This window comes from Scleropages formosus, chromosome 19 (genome assembly GCF_900964775.1).
Source record: "Scleropages formosus chromosome 19, fSclFor1.1, whole genome shotgun sequence".
In the NCBI taxonomy this organism is placed as follows: Eukaryota; Metazoa; Chordata; class Actinopteri; order Osteoglossiformes; family Osteoglossidae; genus Scleropages; species Scleropages formosus.
This window is the reverse complement of record NC_041824.1, coordinates 16579310-16594284: the sequence shown is the minus strand read 5'-3', so window position 1 is coordinate 16594284 and position 14975 is coordinate 16579310.

Genomic DNA, 14975 nt, shown 5'->3' with positions numbered 1-14975 from the left:
TGCTTCTGTAACATTACTCAACTGCATAAAAGGGTGAATAATTGTAAGCTTATAGTAAGTGTAACCTTAACATTGTAAGTTGCTTTGGAGAGAAGTGTTGGATAAATGTATGTATGTTAACTTCCCTTATGTCAGAAGGTCACTGACACGGACTTCCACATATACAAAGAAAAGAACTGATGCTCTGTAGTACTTAATATTTTAATAATACTCTTATACACACACAGTCTGAAACTGCTTATCCCAAGCAGGGTCGTGGCAAACCAGAGCCTAACCCAGCAACACAGGGCTGGGGGGGGGAGAGGACACACCCAGGGCTGGATGCCAGTCCGTCACAAGGCACCCCAAGGAGGACTCGAACCCCAGACCCACCAGCAAGGAGGACCCAGCCAAACCCTCTGCACCACAAGCCCTCCATAGTTAATAGTATATATACAATAGTATAGTTAATACTGTGTTTCTATTTAATTACTACAAAAATGAAGTATTAACCACTTTGATATTTTGCATTTATGTTTTTTTGTAATCTCTTCTCTTCAGTGGAAAGTGTCCTTATTTCTATGCTCCTCACCTCAAAAATTTCATTTATCGCCTTCAGTATTTCAAAGACTGGTACAGTGATTATTATTATTTGTCCTTTCTCACTTTCACAATGGGCAAACACCATCTGACAAGTGTTTATGTACTGTGATGGTAGAAACCTCTGGACAGTTTGTATAAGTTTACCAGAAATTGTAAAGACAACCTATGCCCAAAAAGTGAAAAATGCTGGGAATATGAAAAAGAAAGTAAAGGGGGGTGTGAAAAAAAGAAAAAGAATGGTGTCTGTTTGGAAAGCATAAGATGGAGCTGTGATTTGAGGAAAGAAAGCCCTTGGCTGCAGAAGAGGAGTTGTCTGGGATTCCCGATAAGGGTGTGCGTGGTGCAGATGATTCATGTCTTTGTATCTTTACATATATAGCTACTACGGTATATGTGATGTTGAAGAAAGGACGGTACATCAGGTTGAAGGGCCTCCATTTTGCGCGTGAAGCACCACCCCCCTCTCATCAGACTGGGACCCCTGCTGGTAGAAAGAGCCAGTGTCTTAAAAACTGAAATACTTTTTTTTTCTTCTTCTTGGTTACTAAGAGTTTATTTATGACCCGTATTCATGACTGCTGCTTTTTTTTTTTTTTTTTTTTTTGGTGAACTGCGTGTTTTATTTGTATTTTCTATTTTTGCATCAGTTTCCTTGTGCATATGTTCAGGCAAAGACACTCAGAGAAAAAAGAATGTGGTTTGTTCGAAGCAGGGGTGTGGTCTTTGTTAATCGCTGCTGGATCTGTGCAACAGACACCCGAAGATCACTTGTAAAGGCTTGTCGGACAGGTCTCCAAATAGCACATGCATAAGCGCATCCTTCAGGAGCGATACGTAAATCACTGTAATCGCTCGTATGCCTTACTGAGCAAAACCACCTGGGCTCGGTTGGCTGTTTCTTACCACTTGCTTGAAATCGATATTCAGCATTAATAAATAATTATTCCTGCGTGACATCCATTGACTCGTCGCCCCGGTTCATCGCCAAGCAATGATCGTTTGGTGCTTTGGGACTTTCTCCCACAAACTGGAAAACACTTGGCAGAAATGATAAATCTATTCATCACACTTTCATGCTTACATTCCTGTTTTTTGCTGCTTCCTTGCCGAGACCATGTGACATGTATAATTGGAAATTCTGCTGACTTGGTGTTGTTGGAAAGCAGGCCTTTATGTGCTGTGCTCTACGCCTTCCTGTGCACATTATCAGTGTGAGTCATTCGTTGGATACTAGTATCTGCCAAGTGACAAATAACCACTTCCTTGGCAGTAACCTGATCTGCCATATTTACAGCAAGGTGCATGGTACAGTCGAACTGTAGGCCAGAGTGCAAAAAACAAAAACAAATTTAATAAGGAATCAAGCAGGAAAACAAGTTGAGTGCCCAAAGCCAGCCTTAATAATACCTGACTTTCCAGCTTTAGAGGCTTGCCCTGACTTCTCAAAGTCAAAATACCACTTGTACATCACCTTGGACGAAAGCATCCATCAAATGAACAAACATGAATGTGTGAAGCACTTAAAAAATAAAAAATATTGGTTTCATATGAACGCAGTATTGACCGTTTTCAACCCAGCTAACAGCTGACCACACTCCTCCTCCATTAATGTTCTTCTCAAAACACGGGAAATAAACACAATAGATCGTTCTTCTTAGGAACGATTGCGCCATAACTTGTCCATAATACACACATCAACGCAGCGGTAATCAGCGTGATGAACACTGTCCCACCATTGATCGTTTCAGAAGGTATGCACTGATTTAATTCTGTATTGCTCCTGTGTTTGGGGAATATCATTACAGGGATCTTTGATTAACTCATCAAGTGCTAATAAACTAATTGTAAAAGGCAGACGATGAACAGGTCATGATCAGCAGGTAATGAGCACAATCGAGAAGTGTTTTGGTGGGAGGGAACGGAAGGAGGCGGTCTTAAATACAAATAGAAAAACAGAAGCATAGATAAGGGCCCTCTGTGTTCTGCTCTTTTCGCTATCAATTGGATCATTGGGGAAAAGACGTGGAGGTCATTTATCTCTTTGATAACGGCCGCTGCAGTTCTTGCATTATGAATAAATGACATGAGGTGGTAAGACACACCCAAAATGTTGTGCATTAATAATATGCTGGGGTGTCAATGTGCCCGTTGTGGGGAGGCTGTGTGACAATTAGTGCTCATTTGCGAGACAATGGGCCCAGCATGGGCTCTCCGGCGGACCAGTCGGGACCCTGGCTGACTGTGTCTCTTAGAGGAGCATCTGCAACATTTGTTTTCTTATCCATCTTCTTCTTTTTACTATGAACACCTGAGTTTTCACCGCTGGAGGAATGTTACGTTTCGTTTTGTAATTTGTACTAGCGAAAGACAAAGCCTGACATGACGCGTCGATTTTGTTAAGTTTGACCTTGTCGGCTGTTTTCGTTTGATCACGACTAATAGGCATTTATTCATTTATCAGACGCTTTCCTCCAAAACGACGCACATCTCATAGAAAGTACAATTTGTGCATTACATTAGGAGAAAGAGACACATAGCTGCAGACATGTGATTCTTAAGAAGAATTAATTTCTTTCTTTCCACCATATATACCAATGTTCATCAATGAGTATTGTGCTATCACATGATAGCTGTACTGTACTCACAAAAACACTCGTTTACTGTAAATATTTCAACATCTGCTAAACAGTGACTTAATAATAATAATATTTGGTCAAATAAAATTTGCCATGTGTTGTGGCTCATGAGTACTGATTTAACTGAATATTTGAAAGTATCCTGCATCACTCCGAAAAAGCAATGTAATGAAAATAAATGTCATGAACTTATGTCATGGCAGACATAAGTTTTAACACTAAGTATTACATATCATTGAAAGAACACTCCAGCTTGGTGTAAAGGAAAACCAGTAAACAATGATAATTTCACTGTTATTTTCTGAGGAACTGAATAAATTAAATAAATAACAGGCTGAAAACACCAAGACCTGCCAGTACAATGCAAGGCATGCAATTTCCACACCCTCTGCACATTGTCATAGTTATTTGACTTATACCAACAGAATGCAGTGAAACTGGATGGATGCTATATTAGACTGCCATTTATTTTCTTATTTTACTCATGAAGAGGAAAGAAAGAAAGAAAGAAAGAAAGAAAGAAAGAAAGAAAAGATTAAATGATGCATATTTAGAAAAAGTACTTCACTTATTCATTCAGCTGATGCTTTTCTCCAGAGCAACTTATATTCAGCTATAACACACACACACACTGTCTGAACTGCTTGTCACCTATGGGGTCGCCGAGAGCCAGAACCTAACCCGGCAACACAGGGCGTAAGGCTGGAGGGGGAAGGGACACACCCAGGATGGGACGTCAGTCCAGCGCAAGACACCCCAAGCGGGACTCGAACCCCAGACCCACCGGAGAGGAAGACCTGGTCCAACCCACTGCATCACCGTGCCCCTCCTCAGTGATAACAGTATAGCAGTTTTATAAGGCTTTATATATTTTATATAGTAGTAGTATCGCATACTATTCTATATAGCATTTAACAGCAATTTTATTGCCAAGTATAAACAAATATGAGTTATTTTACTTGTATATTATTTATATCACTTAATACTTAAGATACTTTTCCCCTAGAAAAAATGAACCTTTGATGTTCATAATAACCCATATGAACTGTGGACACCTGAGAGAACCTCTTGGATAACGGTAATTCACTACACTTTAGAAATACTGCAATCTTTAGGTCTTGTTTAATGCATGTAGATGCATTCACAGGTCCTCTCTGTGTGCCTTTTCTGTTCCTGTGCTGCTGTGAGGCTGTGCTTCTGCTGTAGCTTATCAATAAAAATGTATGTATATTTATATTGCTGTCACTCTGAAAGGTAAAAAATGACAGCGATGTGGTACCGCAGGCACTCCTGTTCCCGAAGCCCAGCCTATTGTCCCTTCGCAGTCTGAGCGCTGTGCTGAGGAAGAGCGCTGGCTGCGATAAACATTTGTGCTGACAGCAGGCCTTCCTGAGCCACCACGCACACCAGCCCCCAGTGGGTCCCCCGCGGCCCCCGGCGGAGCCTCACGCAATTGTAGCCGTAGGACTCACGGTGCCCCTTGGATCTCCCTCCGTAGTCCGACGCTGGGTGGGTCAGCTGCCTCGAGCGCCCCTTGTGACACGCTTGAGCTCGGACTCCGTTCGTCCATCCCAGCCCTCGGAAGGAGGTCGCCGAAACGATGAATAAAATCCTCCGTTCAGGAAAAAAGTGCAAATTTTTCTGGTTTTTAATAGATCGCATCAACGGCAAGCTTATTTCATAATGAATTTCAGAGAAAAACCTCAGTGGCCCTGTCAGCTTCATTCTTCTCTATGTATCAGGTAACAACAGCAGGTGGTGCAGTGCTTAGAGCTGCCACCTGGAACTCCCGCTTCCTGCTGCTGTACACCTGAGTAAGTTGTTAAGCCCGAATTGATACAGAAAGTAATTAGCCAGCTATATACATTTGCAAATTAGTGCATGTCACTTTGGAGGAAAAAATGCCCTCTAAAGAATGAAATACATAGATATATTGAAGAGAATACGGCTACTGTATTTGTAGTTGTGGTTAAGTTGTAATTTAAAGGAAGAAACAACAACAACAACAACAACAACAACAATAATAATAATAATAATAATAATAATAATAATAACAACTTCATAAATATTTGCATAAACATATGGGATTAAGATTACAATAGCTGTGTTACCCCTTGGAGGGTCGGGGCCTGGGCTGGCAGTCCGGATGATTTATGTTTATTAGTATTTTCTGCAAAGCAACTTACAATGTTAAACTAACCCGATTTATTTACCCATTCTCACAGCTGGGTAATTTTGACTGTACCGGTTCAGGGGAAGTACCTTGATAAAGGACAACAGCTATCATCCCTAGCCACTTCGCCACCTGCTGTTCCTTGTCAGTGCAGCAGTGCAGAGCTATTTACAGTAAGGAAATCAAAATGCCTCTGCTTTTCAGCTGACCCTCTGCCCAAACCCATGGTGTTGACAGTTACTATCAGTATCTGTCTACAGGGGTCACATGACCTCAGTAGGGCAGAGCTCTGGTGTGGTAGCTTCCCAGCCTGCTGTTTGTCGAAGGCCTCCGCGTCCCTCCCAGCACGGCATCCTCTCATCACACGCTCACAGTCCGCATCGTGCTCGCTGGTGCGACTGAGCTGAGTCCCCACTTCCCTTTTCTTGACCGTCATCGAACAAGAAAAAGAGAGCAGAGTACGAGCGTAGCGGTGTGGAACGCTGGCGTGCTGCGGCTCTGTACTCAATGTCGCCACCCAGTGCCCTCTGTGCAACAGGATACCCTCTGGCAGAGGCAGGGCTCCACACGGGCGTAAAGCCCGGCCTGAGCAGCTGTGAGCCTATATGCAAATGAGGGCTGAATGGGAGCAGATGTCAACATATCACTCACTCACACTCACACACACACACACACACACACACACACACACACACACATACACATACACATTTTCTGAAACCGCTTGTCCCAAGCGGGGTTGTGCGGAGCCGGAGCCTAACCCGGCAACACAGGGCATAAGGCTGGAGGGGGGGAGGGGACACCCCCAGGAGAGCAGGACCTGGTCAAACCCACTGCTCCACTGCACCCCCCCCCAATGTCAACATGTTCTTCTTCTTCTTCTTATTATTATTATTATTATTATTATACATATTTTCCTTGGCAACTTAACAAGCCAGTTATATTACATTAAGCCATTTAGATATATCTATCGAGCCATACAACAGAGCAATGTAACACTCGTTCACATTCACAATCTACAGCATATTCTTAGTGTCACCTACCCAGCTAAAAATCATGTCCTTGGACTGTGTGAGGAAACACAGAGAGAACATGTAAACTGCATCGAGACTGAGCTCAATTTAAGTCCACCTGCAGAGCCCAGGTGCTGTGAGGAGTCACCACTAACCACTACACTGCCTGTTGTCTCAAAAACATTACCCTCTCACTTTTGTTCATGGAGATTCATCCAGATTTGTAGGAGGGGGATGCAGCGGGTTTGACTGGGGCCTGCTCTCTGGTGGGTCGGGGGTTCGAGTCCTGCTTGGGGTGCCTTGCGACGGACTGGCATCCCGTCCTGGGTGTATCCCCTCCCATTCAGCTCTGCGCTCTGCGTTGCTGGGACAGGCTCCAGTTCTTCGCGACCCTGCTTAGGACAAGCGACTTCAGACAATGTGTGTGTTTGAGGAGTCAACCCATTAAGTCACCTGCAGGGGATAACAGAAGGGAGATTCAATGGAGACACAGGGACCTCATCACTTTGTCTTGTAGGTTCCTGCACTTGGGAAGGCAGCAGAGCACTGGAACCACCACCCTACACCCTCGCAGCTCCCCTGTACTTTTACACCGTGCGCAGGCTTTGGGCTGCAATTAGGCCAAACTGTCAGCTAGCCTTAATGGTTTCTGTCACCATTGGCAAGATAAATCATTACACCTTATTTAAACCTTATAATTAGACATCAGCAAAGACAAAAAAAAAACCTAGTAAGGTGTAAAAGAATGCTGCTACCCTTAATACAGTTCCTTTTAATTGCTGCACACAACACTGACTTCCTTACTCTTTGGGAGGGTGAAAGGCGTGGATGTCTGAGATGAAAAGGATGACTCATGCAATTTTCTTCGTCTTAGACCTCTAAAGAATCTTAAGAATCCCCATTGCTCAAGCTCAGGCATTCATTACTGAAGGGGACAGCTTTTTCAAGGTACGATTTTCAAGAAACATCAAAACTTATTGCTATAACTGTGATTGCAGTGAATAATCTAAAAGAGATCAACAAACAAATTTATCAGTGCACGTGTCACTACACACTGGTAACTGCACTGAAACACATGGAAAAGGTCCTCAAATGTGCTGATGTGTCCACAAGGAGGGAGATGCAAATGTTTTATTTCATCCTACTAAAAATAACAGGATAGGAAAACATCCACATGATATCACTGAATTTATTAATTTATTAATCCAGATGGAAATTGCACTGTGTTGCAGCAGTGTACAACACATTGGCATACATAAACTGATACAGTAAAAATTACCTAGCTCTATAAATAGGTACAGCATTCTAAGTAGTTTAACATTGTAAGTCACTGTAGAAAAAAAGTGTCTGAGAAATGCATAAACATTTAATGTAAATGGACGTGCTGCGTACAGTTTGATGAAATAAAATAAAATAAAATTTATATAGATAAATTTATTTATTTATTATATGTAATGTGTGTACATACATATGTACTGTATATAGTATGAGCTTGTCTTTTACTGCTCTGCTTTACTTTATATATATAAAGTAAAGCAGAGCAGTAAAAGACATATATGTGTAAAACTGCAAAGTAGAGCAGTAAAGGACAAGCTCAGTACCCATCTGTCAAGGCGAGGTCACCAACCCCACAGTAAGAGGATACATAGAGCCTAAAGGCTGCCTGTAGCAGTGACCTACTGTAGTCTTCCTTTGGTGTTGAAAAGGAGTTTTAAAAACACCATGGACTGCCAGGAATACAAATTGATTGATATTGGGTGAAATAAAAATTATAATTGGAAGTCAAAATGATGACACAGATTATTGTACTTTGGACACATCATGCACAGTTTGGATTCTCTCAAAAACACTGTAAATCTTGGAAAAGCTGGAAGAGAAAGGAGAGGATGAGGAGAAACCAGACGGATTCAATTACGGTGACAATGGACACACCCTTTTCAACACTAAGGACACAAATAGAGGACAGAAGTTCCTGGAGATGCTGTTTACATGGTCACCAAGAGTAGATATTGATTTGATGGTACTTAATAGCAACATATCACTGGCAGTGACTCCTGTCTCTTTATCAGCGTTTGCTTAAACACACAACTGTTAGGCATCAGGAACAGCAGATCGGGAACAAGGGACTGGACTCTGACTGCAGAGGGCAAAGCGCAGGTGTACGATACACATTCCATCACTGCATGTTGTTACCATAAGAGCGGATAAGCTCAGGCAGTGCCATCCGAAATCTTCCCTTGGCACTCTGATTTCATGACGCTTAACTGATATAAATCATACAAATTAATATTATGGGTTCTAAAAAGATTAAGGGCACATTCCACCCTGGCACCACCAGAACAGTGCATTTCAAAAGCACTTTAATCCAATTTGACCGCAAAGGTTTTTCATGCACACGACCCGGCCTTCAATTTCCAGCTAATAAATGTAAAAATATTCTGCAAAATCAACAGGCAATTGACATTTGTTTCACAAGATAAGCCTCTTTCCCTGCTTGTTATTCTGACAGTGGCTGTACTTAAAACCACTCAGTCATTAAGTCCTCTATTACAGTAATGTCATTCCTTTTTGCCCTTCGGTTATTTTTCCTGGTCTCGACAGTCGGGTGACCAGAGGTTATTTGCTACTCTATCAGTTCTGAGTGGCTGAAATACAGTATTTCTCGAGCAGGGCAAAAAAAAGTCGTGGACGCAGAGCTAAAATGCAGCAGACTTATGTCAGATGTGGGCTAGTCTTAAATCTCAGTTACCTCAGTTCATCAAATCAGAGAGTTGCAGCTTGATAGTGGCTCACTGAGGTCAGCAGATGGTCAGTAGTGACCATTCCCTCTCTGAAGAACAGCAGAAAGACAGCTGTTTGCTCCAACGTGGCCTACAGCAGAGGCTCCGTGAGTCATGGGATAGGAAGCTGTAGTTCTCCCTGTTATTGTGTGATATGATCACAGAAATCCTGGTTATATTCCTTGCTTTCTCTGAAGAATCCTTTAGTGTGAGAAACAGGATCAGTTTCGTTAAAGAAGACTCATATTTGTTAATTTAACTGGTGCTTTTTTCCAAAGCAACTTACAATTATCTACCTATGTATGCAGTTGGGTAATTTTATGGTAAGCATCATGTTAAGAGTACAACAAGAAGTGATGAGATTCAAACCTGTAAACTTCAGGTCCAAAGGCAATAGCTCTAACCACTACAACGCTAGACCTACAGTACAAAATGGATTTTTAACTGACCACCCAATGCCCAGAGTGAGAGATTTCAGTCAAAAACATGACCGGTGCAGTAACTATTTTCATTTATTCAATTAGATTGAGCATTTCTCCAAAGCATCTTACTATAATGTTAACCTACCAACAGTTATTTAACCCACTTATACAGATGAGTCATTTTACAAATTTAGAGTGAGTTTTTTTCCCTCAAGGGTACTACAGCTGGATGTAGGATTTCAACCTACAGCCTCTGAGTCTGCACCTGTTTCACCCATTATTTAAAAAAAAAGTCACATTATTTCCTCTGTAGGGTTTTTGCAGGCCAAGGCAGCCTTTTTTTACTGTGATTGTCCTTCCTCCTGTAACTCCCTAAAGACGTTACTTTCCTCCAATGCATGTATTTAAATATGCATCTTGACCGTTATTAGTCATGGTAATTGCAGAACCTCTGTGCTGTTTGCATTTGCATTTGTATTTGTATTCATGTGTGTTCAGAATCTGCAGAAAGAAGCAGAAGTGCCCTGAGGGAACATGCTAGGAAGACTAAAAAAATTAACCAAAACCGAAATAAGGAGTGCAACAGAAAGCTAAGTGTTTTAAAAAATAAGTACTCTGTAGCTGAGGATATATTATAGCAGAGGATTGTTGCTTGGGAGCTGTTATTACAAGTGTTGTACCTGAAAAATAGCAAAGAAGGGATGGAAAAATGTACAGGTTCCTCAGGAATGCTCATTAGGTCATGGACTGGATCATCTGGTTCTCAACAACACATCTCAATCCATTCAAGGTGTACCATTGTGACTAAAAACAAATCGTCACTCGTCATTACAGAATAAAACAAGTCAGATATTCAAAAACATCTGACTAATTAAGTAGCTAAACAAGATTTAATAGAAAGTGTTTTCTGTAACTTCAGGATTGAATGCTCTGCATTGATATTTGTTTGTGGGTTTGTCATAAAGACAATAGAACAGAAGTGGGTAACAGCAACAAAGAGATGGAAACAGCATAGTGAGAAAGTGTAAATCCAGATACAAATAAATACAGCCGAAGGGCAAAATAGATATTGTGTATCTGGTGGTTGTACGGCACTGTCTAAGGAGTTTCAAAAAGGTAACAAAATCTTTCAAAACTCATTAGACTTATGATGGAGGTTTAATGTCAAGGTTTCTAGCTGAAGGTAAGTAAGACATCTCAGTCAAACACATTTACATATTTAGCAGAAGCTTTTCTCCAAAGTGACTTCCAATGAACTCTATGTAGTGCTATCAGCCCACACACCTTATTCACCGTGGTGACTTACACTGCTAGATACACTACTTACAATGGGTCACTCATCCATACATCAGTGGAACACACACACTCTCTCTCTGTCACTCACACACTATCAGGGAACCTGAATGGCATGTTTTTGGACTGTGAGAGGAAACACACACAGGCTGAGTGGGGATTGAACCCACATTCTATCACACCAGCGAGGTACTGTAAGACAGCAACACTACTCGCTGTGGCACCATGCCCACCCATGGCAGAGGGTTTGATTTTTGCAGAGGGAGTAAACTGAATATTTTGCAAAAATTTGCAGCGGGAGCATCTGATGTAGACGATGGTAACATTTCCTTCTCACACACACTCACTAAAACTGCTTGTCCCAAGTGGGGCTGCAGCGAACCGGAGCCTAATCTGGCAACACAGGGTGCAAGGCTGGAGGGGGAGGGGATACACCCAGGATGGGACGCCAGTCCATCAAAAGGCACCCCAAGTGGGGCTCAAAGCCCAGACCCACCAGACAGCAGGCACAGGCCAAACCCGCTGCACCATCACACCTCCTATTTCCCTCTCTGATATGTACAAATATTTTCTATATTTTATCAAAAACTATATTATTGTTGTAGGGGGCACAGTGGTGCAGCAGGTTTGGCCTGTGCCTTGTGATGGACTGGCGTCCCATCCTGGGTGTGTCCTCTCCCCCTCCAGCCTTGCGCGTGTTGCCGGATTAGGCTCCGGTTTGCCGCGACCCCGCTTGGGACAAGCGGCTTTACTCCGTGTGTGTGTGTGTGTGTGTGTGTGTGTGTGTATTATTGGTATGTATATAGAAGCAGAAAAATCTAACTTTATGTTGATGATCGTTTGAACAGCTGAATGAACACCAATCAAATACTTATCAGAATGGTGTATCATGGTCTCTCTACCCACCTTATTTTTAAAGCACAGCTGAAATATCCCCAAAAATGCAACTGAAGTCATACTGTAAATGCTGTGAACGGCCGTAAAATTTAATTCCTGAATAATAAGAGAAGTGCACATGGGGTAAACACTGGCATGGAGAAAGCAGAGAAAAACAAGTCATTTTGCCATACATTATGACAATAAGTTCCATCAGCTGTTAAAACAGTATAACGGAAACTTATATAACGTAATGTGAAGATCTTACTGTTGTAATTGTCGAGAGAAATGAGATGTTTTCAGCTTGGTTATTCTAATAATGTGCTGTTCTCTTTTTGTGCTGCTATGAAGTGTCTCAATTGAAAACTAGAAAAATAACTATTTTATATGCCATATTATTTCTGAGGCAGCACACGGTTGTCATTCTGAGCTCTATCTATGTAAAATATACTCACCACCCCTATTAATATCTGTCCATGAAGCCCAACACAATAAAAATGTTAAGGTCATGTGGAATTTTTAAATAAAAGATAAAAAGATTTTAATAGCCTTGGATAACAAGAAAATTACTCCAAGCTAACCCACAACAAGTGCAACCTAACTTACAACCAACAAATAATGTTGTTACTTTGTGCAGCCAAGTAATAGCTAATAGCGTCCATAAAAGGTTCAGTCATAAGCGATAATCGTGCCGACAGCCTCTTCCTACAAAAACTGTATCTGCCAGTGAGACTTTTGTATTAACTGTTGACAAAGGGTTGCAGTATAAGTTCAAAAATAGATCAATTAAGTTGTAATGCACTCATTGTATTTTTCTGTGAGATGTACGTTGCTTTGGAGAAAAGCATCTGTTAAATGAATAAATGTAAATGTAAAATGTAAGTAATTTCCCATAACAGCAAATAAGTTTTGTCCTACCCTGTCAAATGTATTTTCAGCATCAAGAGAAATAACCAAGGTGGCCTTCTTCAGATTTATTCATTTACCTGATGCTTTTTTCCAAAGCTACTTGTGGTGATAAAATGTTTACACTGATTTACCTGTTTATACTGCAGTCATTTTTACTGGAGCAATTCACAGAAAGAACCTCAAGGGTACTAGAGAAGAAGGTTAGATATGAACCTGGTACCTCCAAGTTCTGAGGACGTAGCAACTCTGACCACTATGCTACCTGCTGACACGTACAATAAAATAGATAATATTTGAAACATGAAGCTCATTATTAGAACTATACCTTGCTTTATCTAGAGGCAAGGTGATGAAGCCAAAGGCTCACAGTTCCTCTGCTGCTCATTCAGGTGCAGATCTGAATCTAGCTTAGTGTTTGGAGTTTGCATGTTCTCCCTGTGTCTGTGTGGGGGTGCTCTGGTTTCCTCCCACTGTCCAAAGACATGTTGCTCAGGTTCCCCTGTAGTGTGTGAGAGTGAGTGTTTCACTGATGTATGGATAAGTGACCCAGTGTAAATCACCTTGGTGAATAAGGTGTGTGGGCTAGTAAAACTACATAGAGTTCACTGGGAATTGCTTTGGAGGAAAGTGTCTGCTAAATAAATAAATGTTTGCTGACTTTGAAAAGGAGAGTTTATAGCCTTCTGATAAAACATTTGGTTCTCATGCTAAAGTCAGGATGAAGCAAAAAAATGGGTTGAAAGGAGAAGCATTTGAATCGTTTTTATTTGTCTTAAATTAGACTGATTGAGGCCGTTTCAGGATTCTTGAATATATCCCATTTTTACTGTATTGTTAATCACTGAATAAATACAGAACACATCTCAGACCGAAACTCATTGGATCTGCTGCTCCTGCTCTTCTGCTCTGGAAGGCATTGATTGAGTAATCTGCCAAATCTCTTTAGGAATGAAAGAGGAATTTACAGACGTATGGCCCTCAGAATCAGTGGTAAGATAGCTTTTGCAAGCATGATGATAATCCATTTGCCAGACCTTGCCCTGGAGAAGTACAAAGAGACTGGTTTATAATGACCCATCATGGGCCACTGAGGCTGGAAAGGGCTTGTGACTCTCTTAACTGTCTTCAAAATTGCACAGCATGCAAATGTAATGGCCCCGTTGTTCACATTGTTAAAATAGAACGAAGAACATTTTGATGGTCACCAAAAGGGCAATGAAGGCAACTAGTCATATGCATTCACTTCTAACTTAACAGTTGGTGTGACAGACTGCCTACCTTAAACTTCCATAGAAATAAAATAATATTTGGTGCATTTGTTCTTACACGGTGCATAATAGATCTGAGGTTAAGATGCTGTTTCGAGTGCTTTTTTAGTGTCACAAAGAAAACTGTCAAAGACTTAATATTGCTGATGGTGCGGCCATGTGAATAACAAAGCTGCTTACCGGGGTGACCTTTGAACCTGTCCTCATTTTGTTCATTGACAGTGCTTTCCTGGGGATGTGGAAGTCATTCAATTTTTTTTTTCTATTCCGAAATTGTCTTTTTTTTTGTATTTGCTAGTAATGTTACAAACACACGCACACATTTTCAGAACCGCTTGTCCCATAGGGGGTCGCGGGGAACCAGAGCCTGTTACAAAAACATTACACACAAATTATAATAAACGAGGACAACTGATGTCAAAATGACTTTGGTGTTGAAAAATAAATGTAGAAATGTACCCATACATATTGTATAGCAGTTCTATGCTTGATTTACTTTCTTCCAAATTTATAAACAGCAGCAATAGTTATAATTACAGGTTAACATAAACTAAATCTGAGCTGAACAAAGCATGAGCTTTATTTGGCTGATTTTTAGCCTATTACTGAATTAAAATTAATTTCTCTGTGTGGAATTTTTACACTTATTTTCCTGGGATTTTTTTTTTTTTACAGGAAACTAGATAAGAGAATGGGATTAAGGGCACTGGAGCACTGAAAGGGATAGAAGTTGACTTACCTTGAGCACTGAATAGGATAAATGTCGTTTGATGAAGGAGGATCAATGCATGACATAACACAGCTTGTGTAACACCAAACCTCTTTAACAAAATGCTCAGCATTTACCCTTTTAGGTAAAGTAATGATGCAATTACCATGCTCACAAAAGAACTGCAAGTTGTGAGTTGAAATTTGAAATTCTATAGTGGCTATAGGAATTTTTTTTTTTTTTTTTTTTTAATTTTTTTTTCTGATCATAGATCCTTTTCTGTTCAGTTTATGTCATTTTCCCCCGGTTTGCCG